Source organism: Pleurodeles waltl, chromosome 4_1 (assembly GCF_031143425.1).
Source record: "Pleurodeles waltl isolate 20211129_DDA chromosome 4_1, aPleWal1.hap1.20221129, whole genome shotgun sequence".
In the NCBI taxonomy this organism is placed as follows: domain Eukaryota; kingdom Metazoa; phylum Chordata; class Amphibia; order Caudata; family Salamandridae; genus Pleurodeles; species Pleurodeles waltl.
Window position 1 is genome coordinate 848,545,240 of NC_090442.1, and position 23,163 is coordinate 848,568,402.

A 23,163-nucleotide genomic window follows, 5' to 3' on the forward strand; every position below is an offset into this window, starting at 1 on the left:
TGGTCCGAGCCACACAAGTCACCCCATCTTGGATTCCCCTAGGTCTCTAGTTTTCAGAAATGCACAGGTTTGGTAAGTTTCCCTAGGTGCCGGCTGAGCTAGAGGCCAAAAGCTACAGATAGGCACTTTGCAAAAAACACCTCTGTTTTCTTTCAAAAATTTGGATGTGTCCACGTTGCGCTTTGGGGCGTTTCCTGTCGCGGGCGCTAGGCCTACCCACACAAGTGAGGTATCATTTTTATCGGGAGACTTGGGGGAACGCTGGGTGGAAGGAAATTTGTGGCTCCTCTCAGATTCCAGAACTTTCTGCCACAGAAATGTGAGGAACATGTGTTTTTTTAGCCACATTTTGAGGTTTGCAAAGGATTCTGGGTAACAGAACCTGGTCCGAGCCACACAAGTCACCCCATCTTGGATTCCCCTAGGTCTCTAGTTTTCAGAAATACACAGCTTTGGTAGGTTTCCCTAGGTGCTGGCTGAGCTAGAGGCCAAAATCTACAGGTAGGCACTTTGCAAAAAACACCTCTGTTTTCTTTCCAAAATTTGGATGTGTCCACGTTGCGCTTTGGGGCGTTTCCTGTCGCGGTCGCTAGGCCTACCCACACAAGTGAGGTATCATTTTTATCGGGAGACTTGGGGGAACGCTGGGTGGAAGGAAATTTGTGGCTCCTCTCAGATTCCAGAACTTTCTGCCACAGAAATGTGAGGAACATGTGTTTTTTTAGCCACATTTTGAGGTTTGCAAAGGATTCTGGGTAACAGAACCTGGTCCGAGCCACACAAGTCACCCCATCTTGGATTCCCCTAGGTCTCTAGTTTTCAGAAATGCACAGCTTTGGTAGGTTTCCCTAGGTGCTGGCTGAGCTAGAGGCCAAAATCTACAGGTAGGCACTTTGCAAAAAACACCTCTGTTTTCTTTCCAAAATTTGGATGTGTCAACGTTTGGCTTTGGGGCGTTTCCTGTCACGGGCGCTAGGCCTACCCACACAAGTGAGGTATAATTTTTATCGGGAGACTTGGGGGAACGCTGGGTGGAAGGACATTTGTGGCTACTCTCAGATTCCAGAACTTTCTGCCACAGAAATGTGAGGAACATGTGTTTTTTTAGCCACATTTTGAGGTTTGCAAAGGATTCTGGGTAACAGAACCTGGTCCGAGCCACACAAGTCACCCCATCTTGGATTCCCCTAGGTCTCTAGTTTTCAGAAATGCACAGGTTTGGTAGGTTTCCCTAGGTGCCGGCTGAGGTAGAGGCCAAAATCTACAGGTAGGCACTTTGTAAAAAACACCTCTGTTTTCTTTCAAAAATTTGGATGTGTCCACGTTGCGCTTTGGGGCGTTTCCTGTCGCGGGCGCTAGGCCTACCCACACAAGTGAGGTATCATTTTTATCAGGAGACTTGGGGGAACGCTGGGTGGAAGGAAATTTGTGGCTCCTCTTAGATTCCAGAACTTTCTGCCACAGAAATGTGAGGAACATGTGTTTTTTTAGCCAAATTTTGAGGTTTGCAAAGGATTCTGGGTAACAGAACCTGGTCCGAGCCACACAAGTCACCCCATCTTGGATTCCCCTACGTCTCTAGTTTTCAGAAATGCACAGGTTTGGTAGCTTTACCTAGGAGCCGGCTGAGCTAGAGGACAAAATCTACAGGTAGGCACTTCGCAAAAAACACCTCTGTTTTCTTTCAAAAATTTGGATGTGTCCACATTGCGCTTTGGGGCGTTTCCTGTCGCAGGAGCTAGGCCTACCCACACAAGTGAGGTATCATTTTTATCGGGAGACTTGGGGGAACGCTGGGTGGAAGGAAATTTGTGGCTCCTCTCAGATTCCAGAACTTTCTGCCACAGAAATGTGAGGAACATGTGTTTTTTTAGCCAAATTTTGAGGTTTGCAAAGGATTCTGGGTAACATAACCTGGTCAAAGCCCCAGAAGTCACCCCATCTTGGATTCCCCTAGGTCTCTAGTTTTCAAAAATGTACAGGTTTGGTAGGTTTCCCTAGGTGCCGGCTGAGCAAGAGGCCAAAATCTACAGGTAGGCACTTTGCTAAAAACAGCTCTGTTTTCTGTGATGTGTCCACGTTGTGTTTTGGGGCATATCCTGTCGGGGGCGCTAGGCCTACCCACACAAGTGAGGTACCATTTTTATCGGGAGACTTGGCGGAGTGCTGGGTGGAAGGAAATTTGTGGCTCCTCTCAGATTCCAGAACTTTCTGTCACCGAAATGTGAGGAAAATGTGTTTTTTTAGCCAAAATTTGAGGTTTGCAAAGGATTCTGGGTAACATAACCTGGTCAAAGCCCCAGAAGTCACCCCATCTTGGATTCCCCTAGGTCTCTAGTTTTAAAAAATGTACAGGTTTGGTAGGTTTCCCTAGGTGCCGGCTGAGCTAGAGGCCAAAATCTACAGGTAGGCACTTTGCTAATAACAGCTCTGTTTTCTGTGATGTGTCCACGTTGTGTTTTGGGGCATATCCTGTCGCGGGCGCTAGGCCTACCCACACAAGTGAGGTATCATTTTTATCGGGAGACTTGGGGGAACATATAATAGCAAAACAGGTGTTATTGCCCCTTGTCTTTCTCTACATTTTTCCCTTCCAAATGTAAGACAGTGGGTAAAAAAGAAGTCTATTTGAGAAATGCCCTGTAATTCACATGCTACTATGGGCACCCCGGAATTCAGAGATGTGCAAATAACCACTGCTTCTCAACACCTTATCTTGTGCCCATTTTGGAAATACAAAGGTTTTCTTGATAGCTATTTTTTACTCTTTATATTTCAGCAAATGAATTGCTGTATACCCGGCATAGAATGAAAACCCACTGCAGGGTGCAGGTCATTTATTGGCTCTGTGTACCTAGAGTTCTTGATGAACCTACAAGCCCTATATATCCCCGCAACCAGAAGAGTCCAGCAGATGTATCGCTATATTGCTTTTGAAAATCTGACATTGCAGGAAAAAGTTACAGAGTAAAACATAGAGAAAAATTGATGTTTTTTTCACCTCAATTTCAATATTTTTCTTTTTCAGTTGTTATTTTCTGTAGGAAACCCTTGTAGGATCTACACAAATTACCCCTTGCTGAATTCAGAATTTTGTCTACTTTTCAAAAATGTTGCGGTTTCTGGGATCCAGTGTTGGTTTCATGCCCATTTCTGTCACTGACTGGAGGGAGGCTGAAGGCACAAAAAATCGTAAAAATGGGGTATGTCCCAGTAAAATGCCAAAATTGTGTTGAAAAATTGGGTTTTCTGATTCAAGTCTGTCTGTTCCTGAAAGCTGGGAAGCTGGTGATTTTAGCACAGCAAATCCTTTGTTGATGCCCTTTTCAGGGAAAAAAACACAAGCCTTCTTCTGCAGCCCCTTTTTCCCATTTATTTAAAAAAAACGAAACTTTCACTGTATTTTGGTTAATTTCTTGGCCTCCTTCTGGGGAACCCACAAAGTCTGGGTACCTCTAGAATCCCTAGGATGTTGGAAAAAAATGATGCAAATTTGGAGTGGGTAGCTTATGTGAACAAAAAGTTATGAGGGCCTAAGCGCCAACTGCTCCAAATAGCCAAAAAAAGGCTCGGCACAGGAGGGGGAAAAGGCCTGGCAGCGAAGGGGTTAAAGTGCATCCTGGTGACCAGATCCATATAGAGCAGCTGTACCTATGTGATAAAAGCAGGGCGGATTCCCATGCTTTACAGAATAGTAAACATATATGTCCAGGCGATGGAATTGAATGCCTTAGAGGCATTTAGCAGGATCATCGTGGTCTTCATCGAAGGGTCTAAATAGTGTAATAAGGCAAAGAAAGAACTGCGATTCTGGGTAGTGGAACTGGTGGGGATAAACTTTGCATGATCCAGCAGGACCATGGTAGCAAGTAGCAGCTGAAGCCTAGTTGCTAGTAATTTAGCTAAGATTTTGATATCAACATTGATGAGGGATAGCTGGCGTTATGATTTTAAGTGCACGGGTGGTTTATCAGGTTTGAATAACTTGATGATGAGCGCTTCTCTGAGAGTGGGGCAACTGCTGTGCCATGTAGACTTCCTTAAACATTCACAGTAGATAGCAGGTTTGCATATTCTTTATAGAACTCCCCTTGTATACCATACATCCCAGGGACTTTGCCATTAGGTAGGCCGTGAATGGCCTCTTTGATTTCTTCAGCGGTAAAGGGCTGGATGAGATATTCCCTCTGGCCCTGTGAGAGCCAGGTCAAGGCAAAATCATTTAGATAACTGGCTATCTCAGCAGTGGTCGCCGATTCTCAGTAGTCATACAATGTGGCATAGAAATCTGAGAACACAGCCAGGATGGACAGGGAGTCAAAACAGGGCACGCTGCTTAATACATACAGGGATCCCTTTGCTTATTAGCTAAGGCTCGCCCGGGCCTAGGGTCTTGCATAATTGAAATGACCCGCCAACTTCTCTTTCTGAATAAAAGATCCTTTGGTTTTAGATGTTTCAGGCTTCACAAAATACTTTCAACAATGACATGCTGTTTTGAAAATATTGTGTTCCACCTTCAATACAAACACTGAAACAGTATCGCAGGCTGGATCTGGATATGACATTAGAGCTGAGGACTAAATCTTTGTATTCACCTCGCCACTAAAAGGATGAATTTAGTTGTTCACAACTAAGCCTGGCTTCTTAATCTTTTCTGGATCAAACTCCTGGTTGATACAAAATCTTATGTTTAGGGCATTCTGAGAAGCACCAATACTAACAAGTAAAACACCTAGGGGATTATGCTGATAAGTGTTGTTTCACTGATCCATGATTCAAATTTACACCCATTTACATAAGCATGACAATCACTCAGAGTTCTGATCCAAGGTTAATGTCCTCTACTTAGCCCCAAGCGAAGTTTCTTCACGGACACAGGAAAAAAACAGTTACAGAGGTAAATAATGTCTCTTGAATATCTTGCGGAGATAATCTAGAACGCATCTCACCCTGGAATCTTTGTTAAGCTTGAAAAACAAGGACCACTACTATTATTCTCACAGGGGAAGGCACAACACCTGACAACTTTTCAATGATAGGCACCGCAAGTGATGCATAAAGAAACTGAGCAGTTAAAGCAGGGGATATCTAATCAAAAATATGCCATCCTCTCACCTATTTGTTTGGTAAATTTAAACTCCTTTCTGGGGACGAGGTTTCAAGCTTATAATTCCGTACCTATGGTAAATAAATGGACTGTTTAAAGCCAGAGGAAGAAAATAGCAGGACTGGCTGTGTGGTTCGAGTTTTATAGATTGTAAGTACAGGATGGGCTCTTCTATCCAATTAGTCATTTCCTGAGTGAACTACTTTTCCTAAAGGCTTCCCATCCAAGGAGAAAAAATACCTTCTGGCAAATATAGTTTTACAATCTAAAATTCTAAACAACTGTTCATATTAGTAGAGACTTTTGTATTACTGCTTATATCTCATCACAACCGCATCTACACTCACCTTTTATGTACATGTTATGTTATGTTATGTTATTTTTATTTGTACCGCGCACAGCTGCCCCAGCAAAGGGGCGTCCCGGCGCTTTGAGAAGGTAAAAACAACACAGCACTAAAAGCGGGCAAAAGAAGACAAAACACAACAGATAAGCTTAGACAAATAAAAAGGTCTTAATAGCCCGCCTAAACTGAAGGAGCTCATCAATGGCCCGGATTTGTGGAGGAAGAGAATTCCACCAACTCGCTGCCAGGACTCGAAAAGAGCGGCCCCCAATTCTGTTCAGCTTAAAGCGCGGAACCACTGCTAAGTTCTGGCCTAACGATCTAAGAGTGCGAGAGGGAACATAAGGAATCAGCAATTTCTCCATGATTTGCGGGGAAGTACCCTTTAAGATTTTAAATGCAAAACAGAGAACCTTAAATCTAATCCTCTGCTGCACAGGGAGCCAGTGGAGAGAGCGCAGAGTATTGGACACCGAACATCGCCTGGGGAGACCAGTCACCAGTCGGGCCGCAGCGTTTTGAACCCGCTGGAGCCGCCGAAATTCTGACTGGTTTATCCCCGCCAGTAGGGAGTTGGCATAGTCCAACCTAGACAGCACTGATGCTTGAACCACCAGCTGTCTTGTAGGTGCATCAAAGAATTTGAGGATAGGTCGAAGTCCTCTGATGATGCCATAGCAAGAAGCCGCCACCTTCTTGGTATGACAGATGAAACTCAGAGAAGAATCAAACCATACCCCCAAGTTTTTTATCTCTGCCGCTGGGAGGGGAGTCACACCCAACTCCGAAGGCCACCATTTATCATCCCACAAAACCACCTGTTTACCAACCACCATAATCTCCGTCTTTTTGGTGTTTAACTGGAGACAGTTGGATTTCATCCAGTTAGCCACTTCCCGCAGACCATCACAAAACCTGGGAGCCTCCAGGTCTGAGTCCCCACTCAGTGTGACCGCCAGCTGCGTATCATCTGCGTAGGATACCATGGTTAGGCCCCACCGCTTGACGACCGCAGCCAACGGTCTCACATACAGATTGAAAAGGGTGGGACTCAGTGAAGACCCCTGTGGGACTCCCTGGTCTAACGGGTAGAGTGACGACTTACCGGGCGGGATCGCCACCTGGAATGACCTATCCATAAGGAAGGAACTAAACCAGTGTAAGGCGGAGCCAGAAACGCCCACCTCCTCAAGACGCCGAATCAGAATTCCGTGCAAGACCGTGTCGAAGGCGGCACTAAGATCTAATAACAACAGTGCCGCCGTCCGACCGGAATCCATCACGGAGCGCAGATGCTCGACCATCGAGAGGAGGGCCGTCTCCGTACTATGACCCGCGCGGAACCCGTTCTGGGTAGGATCAAGAATGTTAAACCTACCAAGGTGGTCTGTAAGAGTGGCATTCACATGGGCCTCTGTTATTTTCGTGGCCCAAGGAAGAAGGGAGATAGGGCGGTAGCTTTCAGGTTTAAGGGGGTCAAGGGTCGCCTTCTTCAGAATTGGCGTAACTACTGCCTGCTTCCATCTAACGGGAACCACTCCAGAAGAAAGAGACAGGTTGATCAAGGACAGTACCGGGGAGCGGCAAACCGGTGCCAGAGTCTTAAGTTGGGCGGGTTTCAACGGGTCAGCCGGAGAGCCAGACTTAATTTTGGCGCTGAGATAGTCAAACATCTCCAGAGATAAGGGGGGTAAGATGGAAAGACATTCCCCCTCACCTAAGGTGCGACCAACCTGCTCTAGCATCAGGGAACCCGTTGGGAAAGTGCGATAGATGGCTTGCACTTTTTCATGAAAGAAAGAGGCCAAACCCTCACAATGTGAATCCGAGCATATTTCCCCTGCAATTACTCTCTTCGCCATCAGGTCCTTTAATACTTTAAAAATAAGTTTCGATGGATTGGTAGACTTCTGAAACTGTTGAGCATAAAAGGAGGCACGAGTTTGACACACTGCCCTGTGATAAATCTTGATTTTAGCAAGATAACATATTTTCAGATCAGAGTCATATGACTTCCTCCATAATCTTTCGGCCTGTCTACAGACCCTCTTAAGAGATGCCAAGGAAGTGTCATACCAAGGGCTCGGCTCCTTCCGGTGACACTTAGACCAACACATAGGAATCAGAGAATCGAGGGCACCAGAAATCCACTCACAGAAGGAGTCGTATCCACAATCGACCTCAGTGAGCGGACCTAAAGGAGCCTTCTCGAGCTGATGATAAAAATCCTCCAGACTTAATTTGTTCCAGTGTCGTTTAAGAACAAATCTATCCTGAGATACAAAAGGAGAGTCAGACAGAGAGCATGCCATTTTCACCAGCATGTGGTCTGTCCAGACCAACTGAGAGGAACCAAGAACTCTGAGACCTTCTAAATTTGTGAAGAACGGGTCAAGAATATGACCACCTTTATGTGTGGGGAAGGTAATCATCTGCGAGAGCTGTAAAGCCTCAAGATCCGCCAAAAAGCTCCTAATAGTAGGTAAGGAAGGACAGTCCAAATGGAGATTAAGATCTCCCACAACATTTAAATTTGCGCATCCTAGTGCCTCTATGCTAATATACTCAGGAAGAGTAGCCCTAAAAACAGAATCACAGCCCGGAGGCCGGTAAATTAAAAACCCAGAGAAGGTAAACTGATGACTAAACGCTATTTTAAATAGGGCACCCTCACACCCCAAAAGTTCAGCAGCTTTCCACTGACAGGGATAACACCGTTTGGTGACCATCGCAATACCTCCACCTCTAGTCGTACGATTTAAAGTAAAAATAGCATATTCTGGGGGAAAAGCTAAGTTAGTTATCGAGGAGTCAGAGTCCTGGAGCCACGTTTCCGTCAGAAAAAGCACATCCGGCGAACCATCAGCAAGAAGGTCGTAAATCTCCTGATAGTGCTTTACCACAGATCTGACGTTTAAGCTCCAGATACTCAAGTCCCGTTGTCCTATCCTCTTTACAGCAGGCCCTAAGGAGCGTATAAGGGAGGGGGGTTCCAATGACCATACACCGCACCTACAGTGATATGGGCCACACAACGGGCCTACAGGCGAACACTCGCAACGTGTACATTGACCCCGAAGGGCCAGTAAATCGGACCTACTATAGGTTCTCAAACGAACAGTCATGATTACCAGGTCCAGAGTTCTGCCACGAGCCGCGCTTCCTTAGCGCAGACGGGCACGACTCTGGCACGACTCTGGCACAGCGAAGGCACGCCCGCTGCGCGTATCCGCTGCGCGTTGGGGGGAGCTTTAAATAGGCGTCCCTCCACTCAGCCGGAGCGCTAGACCGCTCGTCAGCAACCCCACCCAGAGTGATCACCACTCCAAGATGGCGCCCAAAGTGACCACCACTCCAAGATGGCGCCCAAAGTGACCACCACTCCAAGATGGCGCCCAAAATCAATACCCCAGAGACCGGACCCGCCAAACAGCGGTGGGAGAACCGATTAGAGTGCAGGTAAGGGGGTTACAATAAGTCCTATAAAATCAGGGCAATAAACAACTAAAAAAGAACACAAATAGTTATAAAGGTAGCTTTTAAAATAATATCGCAGTATAGAGGCGCATAACGCGATGCAAAGCGCGAGTACCTTCTCAGGGCAGCCCCCAGGGCAGGTCGCCTTAAATAGGCGTCCCTCCACTCAGCCGGAGCGCTAGACCGCTCGTCAGCAACCCCACCCAGAGTGATAACCACTCCAAGATGGCGCCCAAAGTGACCACCACTCCAAGATGGCACCCAAAGTGACCACCACTCCAAGATGGCACCCAAAATCAATACCCCAGAGACCGGACCCGCCAAACAGCGGTGGGAGAACCGATTAGAGTGCAGGTAAGGGGGTTACAATAAGTCCTATAAAATCAGGGCAATAAACAACTAAAAAAGAACACAAATAGTTATAAAGGTAGCTTTTAAAATAATATCGCAGTATAGAGGCGCATAACGCGATGCAAAGCGCAAGTACCTTGATGATATAGTGATAGACTATAATCTAGTGTTTACATTTAAAACCTCATATTGTGTTAGAAAACCAGAAAAGTTGTCTTTAAATACTCAAGAGGCAGGGCTGCATCTGTGCAATTTAATAAAAAGGTGCTTATCATGCATCACATCGGAAACTGATACAGGATCTGAAAAAGCAATAGTCTGACGGGTGTCTCTTTGATGGTGTGCAGTCAATGAATATACCTCAATTAAAAAAAGTAATGTTTCAGGATGTAAAGTCAAGCGAACCTGGGTGTACCAAAACGAGAAGGAATGTTAGTTTTTACTGCATTTGAAAAGGTTTGGGATCTCAGTAAGAAAGAAAGCTATCTCTGGAATGTTTGTCAATGATCAGGTAACTTCACTGGTTTGACAGATTTTCTCTGGCCATTGTTTTAAGTTGAATGGCACTCTCCTTACCAAAGGGTGTGTTTATTTGGTAAGGATTATTTGGATTGATACTTTGAATGCATTTAATTTTGGTCAGGTTCTTATCAATGTTTGCAAATTGCTCTGTGTTAAGATCATCATTTTCTATATTTTGTATCTGAAATTAAACTTTCTTTCTTCCATTAGCCTAAATTGGGAATCTCTTCATTTTGATAATGTATTTCCTTCAAAGACTGAGGCTCTCATTACGGGTTTGGTGGTCCCAAGACCACCATGTTTGGCGGTGGTGGATGCACCGCCAACAGGCTGGTGGAGAAGACGCCATATTATGACCATGACGGTGTTCACAACAGAATACAGCCAAAGTATCGTCAGCACCGCCACTGCGGTCTGGCTGCCACAGACGACGGTAGCCACCTACAGACCAGCGGAGACTATGTTTACGCTGGACAGATTACAAGGTTGCACACGGCCAAGTTTTACACTGCGGTCACACCACCACGGAAACCCAGGCGGAACCCAGCTACGTAAAAGGAGACACTCACCTTCAGGAAGCCATATTCCATACTCCATGGAACCAGAAATACAAGTCTTCCCGCTGCTCCTGCTCACCCATCAACTTCAGAATCTGTGATGACAACAGTAACCATAAGTACAGACTCTTACCTGTTCTTGTTGTATATTAACAATTTTTGTACACACACAACATCCATTTGGGAAGCGGGAGCAAGGGCGACACTCACATGTAACTGCACACTAACATGCACACTCACAGACAGCCACACACACACACACACCCCGACACTCGCATATACACAACAAACGTGCCACCACAACCACACCCACAAACGTCACAAACACACACAAGTACACACGGAATCAACACAGAGGCCCACACTCACACACTACCATGCAACCCCACAACACATCACAAAAACAACACATCCTCACTATCTACAATCACTTGGCAAGGACACACTGGGGGCACTATGCAGGTATGCATCACACAGACTTCACGACATAAAACCAACAGGCAAAACACACATACAAATACACAATCATACTAATTATTAATCGACCTACAAAGAACTCCATGTCCAACATTTCATGCACATAAGATGCACACAGTCAATGCACTCAAAGCCACACAATACACCAATAAACACATCACAACACCAACAACACACAATACCCACACAATTAACCCTTCAAACACACAAATCTCTCTGACACAAAACATACCCGACCACTTTCGGACGAAATCACTGGATACAACCTCACATACTGTGACTAGGGTGGATGGTAGGTAAGATAGTGGCATGATCTGTGAATGTTGGTGTGATGTCTGCAGGTGTGTCAGGTGTGCTGTCAGTGATGCAGGAGGTGGTGGTTGTTTTGCCAGGGCAGGTTCTGACTGTTGATTTGTGTGCAGGTATATGTTGATTGTGTGCATGTCGGAGGTTGTCTTTTGATGCTTGCATTTGTCTGAGCTACCCTTGGATGTTGAGGTAGATGCATGCTTGTCTGTCTGTGTGCTTTGGCTGGGTCATGGAAGAGTGGTTTGGGATTGGGAAGAAGAAGGTGGAGGTGGGACGGAAGACAAAGGGTGGCTGCAATCAGTGTGGAGGCCAGAACCTGAACGGATCTTTGTAGGACAGCTTGTGCACCATGAATGCCCTCCAGAAATGCAATACTCTGTTGCTTCTGAGTTGCAAGTCCTTGGATGGCATTCACAATGGTCGACTGGCCCACCGAGATGGACCTCAGGAGATCAATAGCCTCCTCACTGAGGGCAGGGGCAAAGAGTCCTGTAGCAAAGGAGACACCCACCCTCTGGGGTGAGTGAGCACAGTCAACTGGGAGGGGAGCTACATGGACGGCAGTGGTAGTAAGGGGGAGGCAGACTGAGATGGTGCTGGGCTGGCCCCAGATGGGTCCACCACCGCCAGGGAGTGTCCACTGGAGGAGGAATCCGATGATAAAGACGTGGATCCTATCTCCCCCGTGGCACTCCTCTCGTCCTATGGGCCACTGCGTCCTTAGGTGTCAGTGGTCTCAGCACTCCAGGTACCGTGGCCAGCAGCTTCCCCACTCAGCTGTGCCCTGTCTCCTTCACCTACGGATGCTGATGCACAGAAATAGAGAGAAAGAGAGGGTCATCACATTCTTAGCATACACATACATTACAGCATACACAACAGTAACAACACATCTATGTCAATTAAAGCCACAGGTAGAAACCATTTAGAGCCTACATGATGTCACAACTAGATATTTCCAATATTCCCATATGACCACAGTCTTACCCACAATATAAGCCAACCATCTGACCACTACATCACCATCCCATCAAGTCACCAGTAACTCAAAAGAATTATGCACAAGAGGAATTGGCTACATTTAAAATATCTTCCCATACAGATCATCACTGTCTATCAACAAATCGTTTTAAGGAAATGCAGGTAAATGACAAAACAATATTATTCCTCCCCTACTCCAAACCTGTCCAGTCCATCACCAGTAGTCATGTTCCATGAACATAAACTTATCTCACATCAAATACAAAACAGCATGCTGCTTTCCAAACACATACCTAACTTATCATTCTGTGCACACCTTACACAATGACAAACACCTCAGATGAAGACACTACATATGGCAAACCCAAACAGTATGTCTCACAAAATGCAAGCAGTTTTCCTCCCGGCATGAAAAACGAGTGAAAAAACAAACCATGTGGAGGTACAGAGAGTGGATAGACTTCTAGGATCTAAAGTCAATGGAGGATGAGATGATTAAATAATCACCCTAAGACAGAATACTATGACTAATGGGTGCTACCTATAGCAAACTAACAGTCCTGATGATGACCCCGGATAGATTGATCTACATAATTGGGGTCGAAACGTTGACATTTTGATAGTGTGGATTTTTCTTCAGAGACTAAAAAGTGACTTTTGGACCACTTCAGTGATATGAGTCCGCTTATAGAAGATCGCAAAAAAAGTTTATGTTTTAACCACATTTTGTATATACTGTACAGAGCACATTTGCACAAATGACTTTCACTATATTCACTTTCACTGCGCCATCACTATAGGAGGAATATACGACGAAACAACGACTGCAAAAAAAACTACTGCCTTAACAACGAGGTCGGAACACCGACCTCGTTGCTACTACTAATGATTTTACCACAAATGCCTTAACAACGATATTTCGTTGTAAAGGCATTCCTGATAAAATCATTAGCAATAGGCACCATTCACCCTACATCCCTCACCCCACCCCCCAACCCCACACCAAAACCTAAAACCCCCTGACCCCCCACCCACTCCCCAAAACCAAAAACGCCCCACCCCCCAAACCCCACCCCAAAACCTAAAACCCCCTGACCCCCCACCCACTCCCCTAAACCAAAAACGCCCCGCCCCCCCAACCCCACCCCAAAACCTAAAACCCCCTGACCCCCCGCCCACTCCCCAAAACCAAAAACGCCCCACCCCCCCAACCCCACCCCAAAACCTAAAACCCCCTGACCCCCACCCCCTCCCCAAAACCTAAACCCACCACTTACCTTCGCCAAGTCCCTTCTTTGTACCTTAACCACGCATGCTCGTTGTTCAGAACATACGTAGTTAAGGCACAAAAAACCGAAGTCGTGGTTAAAAAAAGCATTGTTGCGCTTTCGTTAACCACAACCTTCGTAAAAAAAAAGTCGTAAAAAAGGATGTTTCCCCTATAGGAGCACTATAAGGCTTGAATTCGAAATCAAGAATGACTGTGGTTTTTAGTAATGATATAATAAAATGTGAATTGTTGATCAAATTTGCACAGGTTTGAATATTGTTAAAAATTATTTACCAGGAAAACAAGGGTTTTACTTCCCTCTGTAGGTCCATTGTTTAATTGCTTAATCACAAAATGACATAGCATGTCATTGAAACATCTATCTAAATATTTTGAAAATGTTCATAAAGAGTATTGGGACCCACTCATCTAACTCACTGACACACAGACAGCAATTCTATGTCCTGCAATAAGGGCCTACTTAGCACACAGGATACATCCACAGACAACTAAAGGGAGCATAGTAACAACACAAATACAATGTACACGAAAAATGCACAGGAAGGCTCATATCATTTTACCATACATGTTGATTAGAAACCTCTACATGACATCTAAACACCTACATCACTAACAACTGTCCAGACATGGGATTCCTATTACCTTAGTTCAGAACTAAAACTTACACAACTAATTACTAAGGTAACCCTGAATGACACAAACATCTAGAGTCAAGCAAAATGACAAAAAAGAACAACATATCCCATAACACCAACATGTGTATGCCAAACTGAACACCTGCGACACCATTAAGTCAGGCAGAAATGAGCAGATCCATTACTAAAACTGTCCAAATAGCCTCAGATTAGCAAAGGTAAGTTTGGCAAAGAAGAGGTTCAATATTACAATAGGCATGAAGTATCAATTAGCACATGTTGTAGGCAGGAAATAGTTTTTGTTGCACTCATATAGGTATGGGTTGTCCTATGTAGCATACCTTCTCAAAACCATATACATTAGAGCAAAAGGTATTAGTACACATGTCAATGTTATGTCTTGAAATGTCAAAGTTTTATTACTAACATTGATTTCCAGTATGTAGGATATACACCCTGATCAAAAGTCACCTTTCCCAACATATAAGTCTGACCTGCCAATGGGAATGCCTCCTTAGACCGCAAAGGGAGTGTAGTATGTTTGGCATAGCTAAATCCTGCTTGGGATGACAGCCTCACATTAAGTTTCCATCTATTTCAAGACACAGCATTGCTTAACCCTGTTACTAATCTGTCAGACCCAATGTTGCACATAGAGCAACATCCATTGAAATATGACTGGTCAGAGACCAAAGAGCTATACTACTGATCAATTGGGTAAACTGACTTGGGAACACTAGATGGGTGGGGTGACCGAGCTGGTTACATATATGTATGGCTGAGTAGAATTACACATATGACACAGTCACGTCTGCATCTCCAAAGCAGTCATACTATTTAGTTTACATAGGTTATGAATATGTCCCAGTACACAATACGATGGCCACATCTGTGTTTCTATGTTGCCAACTGTAATACTATGGCTACCTAGGAGACACATTACCTGTCTGACTTACCACATTGTCACAGATGAGATACTTAAACATCATATACTGAACTTGCAGAGACATGTACATGGGTTTAGTCAGTACTTACCCCATTGTGACTGCTGTTCTGTCCTCAAACATCCATCCACCTCAGGGTAGGCCACCACCAAAATGTGGTCGTTTAGGGGGTAAAGGTCCGACGGGCACACCTCCCTCGTTGGGAGGACATCCCCAGCTGGGCCTCTGTGGTCTTCTGGGCCCAGTGTCTCAGGTCCTCCCACTGCTTCCTACAGTGGGTGCTCCACCAGCTGTGGACCCCCAGGGTCCACACTTGCTTGGTGATGGCATGCCAAATTCCCTTCTTCTGATGGGAGTTGACCTCCATGGATGACACAGACAAAAGGAAAAAGTCATGTCCACTTGCACCATACCAATGGTAGTGGACAGAGCACTTCAGTGACAGCAAGTAGGAAAACATTCCCATCCTCTCAGCTCACACTCATTTACAAATTAGCATCAGCATGCATCAACACTTCAGGTACACCATCATACAGCACACCTATCACACATTGGTTTTGCATTGTACTAACCTACTGCTCTGATGTATCATACAGCTGTTTATACAGGGGTAGGACCTCCTCCACAAGCTTATCCAGCTCTTCAGGGGTGAAGGCTGGGACCCCATCACCTGCTGGACATGGCATGATAGCTCCCAGAGGCAGTACACAGCAGCTCATGTAGTGGAGGTCTTGCTGGCAGCAGTGTCAGGAGTCAAGTGAGCAATACTGCAGAAGATGGCAGTCATGTCTGCCATGTACATGACCGTCACCGCTGGCGGACATCGCCATTGGCCCAAGTCCACAAAAGGCAGCAATGTCTTCCAATGGCATTTTCCACCACGGTTGTGACCGCCTACCATCATAGAGACTTCTGCAGGCGCACTGAGGTCACTCCACATGTCCAGTAAAGTAGGTCAGGTGGCTAACATTTTAAGCACATTTCATGAATGGAACAGTTTTATAATCTGCGTCATAAACTATACTCTCACTTTTGCTGTATATCTGCAAGTACTGTCTTCATGTTTAGTTGTCTGTGCAGTAAATGCTGTGTAACTGTAGGACATGTGGTGATCACAATGTACACCTACTCTGAGGTTCCTATGTGCTTTGAAAACGTAGATAATCAGATGTATGTCATCTGATGCTATGTGCGGTACTGTAGATGTCAGAGGTTGTAACCGACCTCAACAGCAGATATATGTGAGTTGTTTAATTAATTTTACATGATGTGTGCATGCTGTATGTCACAGCCTGTGTGTACATCAGTGTTTACATCTTTTCACATAGTTACCCTGCCATGAGGAGAGGAAGACAACCACCAGTGTATTGTCCATTAGTAGATCTGCACCACACGGAGGAGAGACATTGTATCCAGACATATCGGCTGAATTGTCATACTATCATGGATCTTTCTAATCAGTTGCATCCAGATCTGATGCATGCTATTCGCAGTCCCCATGGCATACCTCCCATCATTCAAGTTTTGTCAGTGCTATACTTCCTGGCCTCTGGGTCCTTTCAGAATGCAGTGGCCCTAACTGCAGGGATGCCTCAGCCATGTTCAGTCTGGTTTCGAAGAATGTACTGGGTGCATTGTGGAAACACCTGGACAGCTACATCAGGCTTCCCTAATGTGCTGATTTGGCCTATGTGAAGGCAGAGTGTTATGCTATGATACACATTCCACATGTAGTTGGAGCCATAGATAGCACCCATGTAGCCTTGGTTCCCCCCAGTGCCAATGAACAGGTGTATAGGAACAGGAAACACTACTGCTCCAAAAACATTCAAGTGGTGTGTCTGGCAGACCAGTACATTTCACAAGTCATGCTAAGTATCCAGGATCAGTCCATGATTCCTTCGTCATGTGGAACAACAATGTCCCACTGATGATGACACAACTCCACACAGAGAGGGCCTGGCTGGTTGGTAAGTTACAACTGAAATGTGTGTTTGCAATGTATGTCTCCTGCCATCACAATGTTGCATGTCCCACATATATGTGTGTGTCACTCTACCAAATTGTTCACAGGTGACTCTGGCTATCCAAAATGTCCTTGGTTGTTGACACCAGTGAGGTACCCAACCACGCCAAGGAAAGACAACTACAATGAGGCCCATGGGAGGGCAAGGCATATGTCGAGCAGACATTTGGGCTCCTGAAGGCAACATTTAGGTGCTTGGACATATCAGGAGGAGCCCTAAACTACTCACCCAACAAAGTTTGTCAAATAATAGTTGCCTGCTGCATGCTTCACAATGTTGCCCGGAGATGACAGATACCATTTATACCTGATGAGTGGGAGCCAGCAGAAAGTGTGGGTCGAAATGCAGATTTGCCAAGTGATGAAGAGCCAGAGGAAGATGAAGAAGGAGACTCTAGGGCATATCTCATTGTAAGGAAATGCCTCCTTGGCATGGTTACCCCCTGACTTTTTGCCTTTGCTGATGCTATGTTTTGAATTGAAAGTGTGCTGAGGCCTGCTAACCAGGCCCCAGCACCAGTGTTCTTTCCCTAACCTGTACTTTTGATTCCACAATTGGCACACCCTGGCATCCAGATAAGTCCCTTGTAACTGGTACCTCTGGTACCAAGGGCCCTGATGCCAGGGAAGGTCTCTAAGGGCTGCAGCATGTATTATGCCACCCTAGAGACCCCTCACTCAGCACAGACACACTGCTTACCAGCTTGTGTGTGCTAGTGAGAACAAAATGAGTAAGTCGACATGGCACTCCCCTCAGGGTGCCATGCCAGCCTCTCACTGCCTATGCAGTATAGGTAAGACACCCCGCTAGCAGGCCTTACAGCCCTAAGGCAGGGTGCACTATGCCATAGGTGAGGGTACCAGTGCATGAGCACTGTGCCCCTACAGTGCCTAAGCAAAACCTTAGACATTGTAAGTGCAGGGTAGCCATAAGAGTATATGGTCTGGGAGTCTGTTTTACACGAACTCCACAGCACCATAATGGCTACACTGAAAACTGGGAAGTTTGGTATCAAACTTCTCAGCACAATAAATGCACACTGATGCCAGTGTACCTTTTATTGTAAAATACACCACAGAGGGCACCTTAGAGGTGCCCCCTGAAACTTAACCGACTATCTGTGTAGGCTGACTGGTTCCAGCAGCCTGCCACACTAGAGACATGTTGCTGGCCCCATGGGGAGAGTGCCTTTGTCACTCTGAGGCCAGTAACAAAGCCTGCACTGGGTGGAGATGCTAACACCTCCCCCAGGCAGGAGCTGTAACACCTGGCGGTGAGCCTCAAAGGCTCACCCCTTTGTCACAGCACCGCAGGACACTCCAGCTAGTGGAGTTGCCCGCCCCCTCCGGCCCCGGCCCCCACTTTTGGCGGCAAGGCCGGAGAAAATAATGAGAATAACAAGGAGGAGTCACTGGCCAGTCAGGACAGCCCCTAAGGTGTCCTGAGCTGAGGTGACTCTAACTTTTAGAAATCCTCCATCTTGCAGATGGAGGATTCCCCCAATAGGATTAGGGATGTGACCCCCTCCCCTTGGGAGGAGGCACAAAGAGGGTGTACCCACCCTCAGGGCTAGTAGCCATTGGCTACTAACCCCCCAGACCTAAACACGCCCTTAAATTTAGTATTTAAGGGCTTCCCTGAACCTAAAGATTTAGATTCCTGCAACAACAAGAAGAAGGACTGCCTAGCTGAAAACCCCTGCAGAGGAAGACCAGAAGACAATAACTGCCTTGGCTCCAGAAACTCACCGGCCTGTCTCCTGCCTTCCAAAGAACTCTGCTCCAGCGACGCCTTCCAAAGGGACCAGCGACCTCTGAATCCTCTGAGGACTGCCCTGCTTCGACGATGACAAGAAACTCCCGAGGGCAGCAGACCTGCTCCAAAAAGACTGCAACTTTATCCAAAGGAGCAGCTTTAAAGAACCCTGCAATCTCCCCGCAAGAAGCGTGAGACTTGCAACACTGCACCCGGCGACCCCGACTCGGCTGGTGGAGAACCAACACCTCAGGGAGGACCCCCGGACTACTCTACGACTGTGAGTACCAAAACCTGTCCCCCCTGAGCCCCCACAGCGCCGCCTGCAGAGGGAATCCCGAGGCTTCCCCTGACCGCGACTCTCTGAAACCTAAGTCCCGACGCCTGGAAAAGACCCTGCACCCGCAGCCCCCAGGACCTGAAGGACCGGACTTTCACTGCAGAAGTGACCCCCAGTTGTCCCTCTCCCTTGCCCAAGTGGAGGTTTCCCCGAGGAAGCCCCCCCTTGCCTGCCTGCAGCGCTGAAGAGATCCCTTGATCTCTCATTGACTTCCATTGCGAACCCGACGCTTGTTCTAACACTGCACCCGGCCGCCCCCGCGCCGCTGAGGGTGAAATTTCTGTGTGGGCTTGTGTCCCCCCCGGTGCCCTACAAAACCCCCCTGGTCTGCCCTCCGAAGACGCGGGTACTTACCTGCTGGCAGACTGGAACCGGGGCACCCCCTTCTCTCCATTGAAGCCTATGTGTTTTGGGCACCACTTTGAACTCTGCACCTGACCGGCCCTGAGCTGCTGGTGTGGTAACTTTGCAGTTGCTCTGAACCCCCAACGGTGGGCTACCTTGGACCAAGAACTGAACCCTGTAAGTGTCGTACTTACCTGGTAAAACTAACAAAAACTTACCTCCCCCAGGAACTGTGAAAATTGCACTGTGTCCACTTTTAAAATAGCTATTTGTGAATAACTTGAAAAGTATATATGCAATTGAAATGATTCAAAGTTCCTAATGTACTTAGCTGCAATACCTTTCAAAAAAGATATTACATGTTAAATTTGAACCTGTGGTTCTTAAAATAAACTAAGAAAATATATTTTTCTATACAAAACCTATTGGCTGGATTTGTCTCTGAGTGTGTGTACCTCATTTATTGTCTATGTGTATGTACAACAAATGCTTAACACTACTCCTTGGATAAGCCTACTGCTCGACCACACTACCACAAAATAGAGCATTAGTATTATCTCTTTTTTACCACTATTTTACCTCTAAGGGGAACCCTTGGACTCTGTGCATGCTATTCCTTACTTTGAAATAGCACATACAGAGCCAACTTCCTACATTGGTGGATCAGCGGTGGGGTACAAGACTTTGCATTTGCTGGACTACTCAGCCAATACCTGATCACACGACAAATTCCAAAATTGTCATTAGAAATTGATTTTTGCAATTTGAAAAGTTTTCTAAATTCTTAAAAGTCCTGCTAGGGCCTTGTGTTAGTCCCTGTTAGCATTTTCTTTTAGAGTTTAAAAGTTTGGTAAAAGTTTGAATTAGATTCTAGAACTAGTTTTAGTTTCTTAAAAAGTATTCCAACTTTTAGAAGCATAATGTCTAATACAGATGTGAATGTGGTGGAACTCGACACCACACCTTACCTCCATCTACAGATGAGAGAGCTAAGGTCACTCTGTAAACTAAAGAAAATAGCAATGGGCTCCAGACCTTCCAAACTACAGCTCCAGGAGCTGTTGGCAGAGTTTGAAAGAGCCAACCCCTCTGAGGATGGCAACACAGAGGATGATGATAGTGACTTGGAGGGTGATTCCCCCCCACCAGTCCTATCTAGGGAGAACAGGGCTTCTCAAGCCCTGACTCCACAAATAATAGTCAGAGATGCTGGTTCCCTCACAGGAGGGACCAACAACTCTGAAATCACTGAGGATAACTCCAGTGAAGAGGACATCCAGTTAGCCAGGATGGCCAAAAGACTGGCTTTGGAAAGACAGATCCTAGCCATAGAAAGGGAAAGACAAGAGATGGGCCTAGGACCCATCAATGGTGGCAGCAACATAACTAGGGTCAGAGATTCTCCTGACATGTTGAAAATCCCCAAAGGGATTGTAACTAAATATGAAGATGGTGATGACATCACCAAATGGTTCACAGCTTTTGAGAGGGCTTGTGAAACCAGAAAAGTGAACAAATCTCACTGGGGTGCTCTCCTTTGGGAAATGTTCACAGGAAAGTGTAGGGATAGACTCCTCACACTCTCTAAAAAAGATGCAGAATCTTATGACCTCATGAAGGGTACCCTGATTGAGGGCTTTGGATTCTCCACTGAGGAGTATAGGATTAGATTCAGGGGGGCTCAAAAATCCTCGAGCCAGACCTGGGTTGACTTTGTAGACTACTCAGTAAAAACACTAGATGGTTGGATTCAAGGAAATGGTGTAAATGATTATGATGGGCTGTACAATTTATTTGTGAAAGAACACCTATTAAGTAATTGTTTCAATGATAAACTGCATCAGCATCTGGTGGACCTAGGACCAATTTCTCCCCAAGAATTGGGAAAGAAGGCGGACCATTGGGTCAAGACTAGGGTGTCCAAAACTTCCACAGGGGGTGACCAAAAGAAAGAGGTCACAAAACCTCCCCAGGGGAAAGGTGGTGAGACAGCCAAAAATAAAAATAGTAAAGAGTCTTCTACAGGCCCCCAAAAACCTGCACAGGAGGGTGGGCCCAGAGCCTCTTCACAAAACAATCCTGGGTACAAGGGTAAAAACTTTGATCCCAAAAAGGCCTGGTGTCGAAACTGTAGTCAGTCTGGACACCAAACTGGAGACAAGGCCTGTCCCAAGAAAGATACCACTTCTAACTCCCATCCAGCTAAAACTGGAATGGCCAGTCTCCAAGTGGGATCAACAGTGTGCCCAGAGCAAATCAGGTGTCACACTGAAGCTACATTAGTCTCTGAGGGTGGGGTGGATTTAGCCACACTGGCTGCCTGGCCCCCTAACATGCAAAAATACAGGCAGCAGCTCTTAATTAATGGGACAAGTGTAGAGGGCCTGAGGGATACAGGTGCCAGTGTCACCATGGTGACAGAGAAACTGGTTTCCCCCTGGCCAATACCTGACTGGACAAACTTATCCAGTCACCAACGCTGACAATCAGACTAAAGTGCATCCCATGGCTATGGTAACTTTAGAGTGGGGAGGGGTCAATGGCCTGAAACAGGTGGTGGTCTCCTCAAATATCCCAGTAGACTGTTTGCTTGGAAATGACCTGGAGTCCTCAGCATGGGCTGAGGTAGAACTGAAAACCCATGCAGCCATGCTGGGTATCCCTGAACTGGTGTGTGTCAAGACTAGGGCACAGTGCAAGGCACAGGGTGAAAAAGTAGAGCTGGAGTCTGGAAAAATGGCCCAGCCTACCAAGAGAAAAGGAAAGTCAGCTGGGAAACCAGCTGCAACACAACACCAAAAAGAGAACCTCTCTTCTCAGGAAGAAGTTCTGCCCTCTGAGGGAACTGAGCCTATGGAGCTGGAACCTTATCAGGTTGAGCTATTGGGCCCAGGGGGACCCTCAAGGGAAGAGTTGTGTAAGGGACAAGAAACCTGTCCCTCTCTTGAAGGCCTTAGGCAGCAAGCTGCTGAAGAGTCCAAAAGCAAGAAAAATGGAACACATAGGGTCTATCGGGAAGATGGACTCCTGTACACTGAGGCAAGAGATCCCAAACCTGGTGCCACTAGGAGAGTGGTAGTGCCTCAGGGTTTCAGAGAGTTTATTCTGACCTTAGCCCATGATATTCCCCTTGCTGGGCATTTGGGACAAGCCAAGACGTGGGAGAGGTTAGTCACCCACTTCTACTGGCCCAATATGTCCCAGAAGGTTAAGGAGTTTTGCCTCTCCTGCCCCACCTGTCAAGCCAGTGGTAAGACAGGTGGGCATCCAAAGGCCCCCCTCATTCCACTTCCAGTGGTGGGGGTCCCCTTTGAAAGAGTGGGTGTGGACATAGTTGGTCCACTAGAACCTCCCACAGCCTCAGGAAATATGTACATCCTAGTAGTAGTGGATCATGCTACTAGGTATCCTGAAGCTATTCCCCTTAGGTCGACTACTGCCCCTGCAGTAGCCAAGGCCCTCATTGGTATCTTTACCAGAGTGGGTTTCCCTAAGGAGGTGGTTTCTGACAGAGGTACCAACTTCATGTCAGCTTACCTAAAACACATGTGGAATGAGTGTGGAGTGACTTATAAATTCACTACACCATATCATCCACAAACTAATGGCCTTGTTGAGAGATTCAACAAGACATTAAAGGGCATGATCATGGGGCTCCCAGAAAAACTCAAAAGGAGATGGGATGTCCTCCTGCCA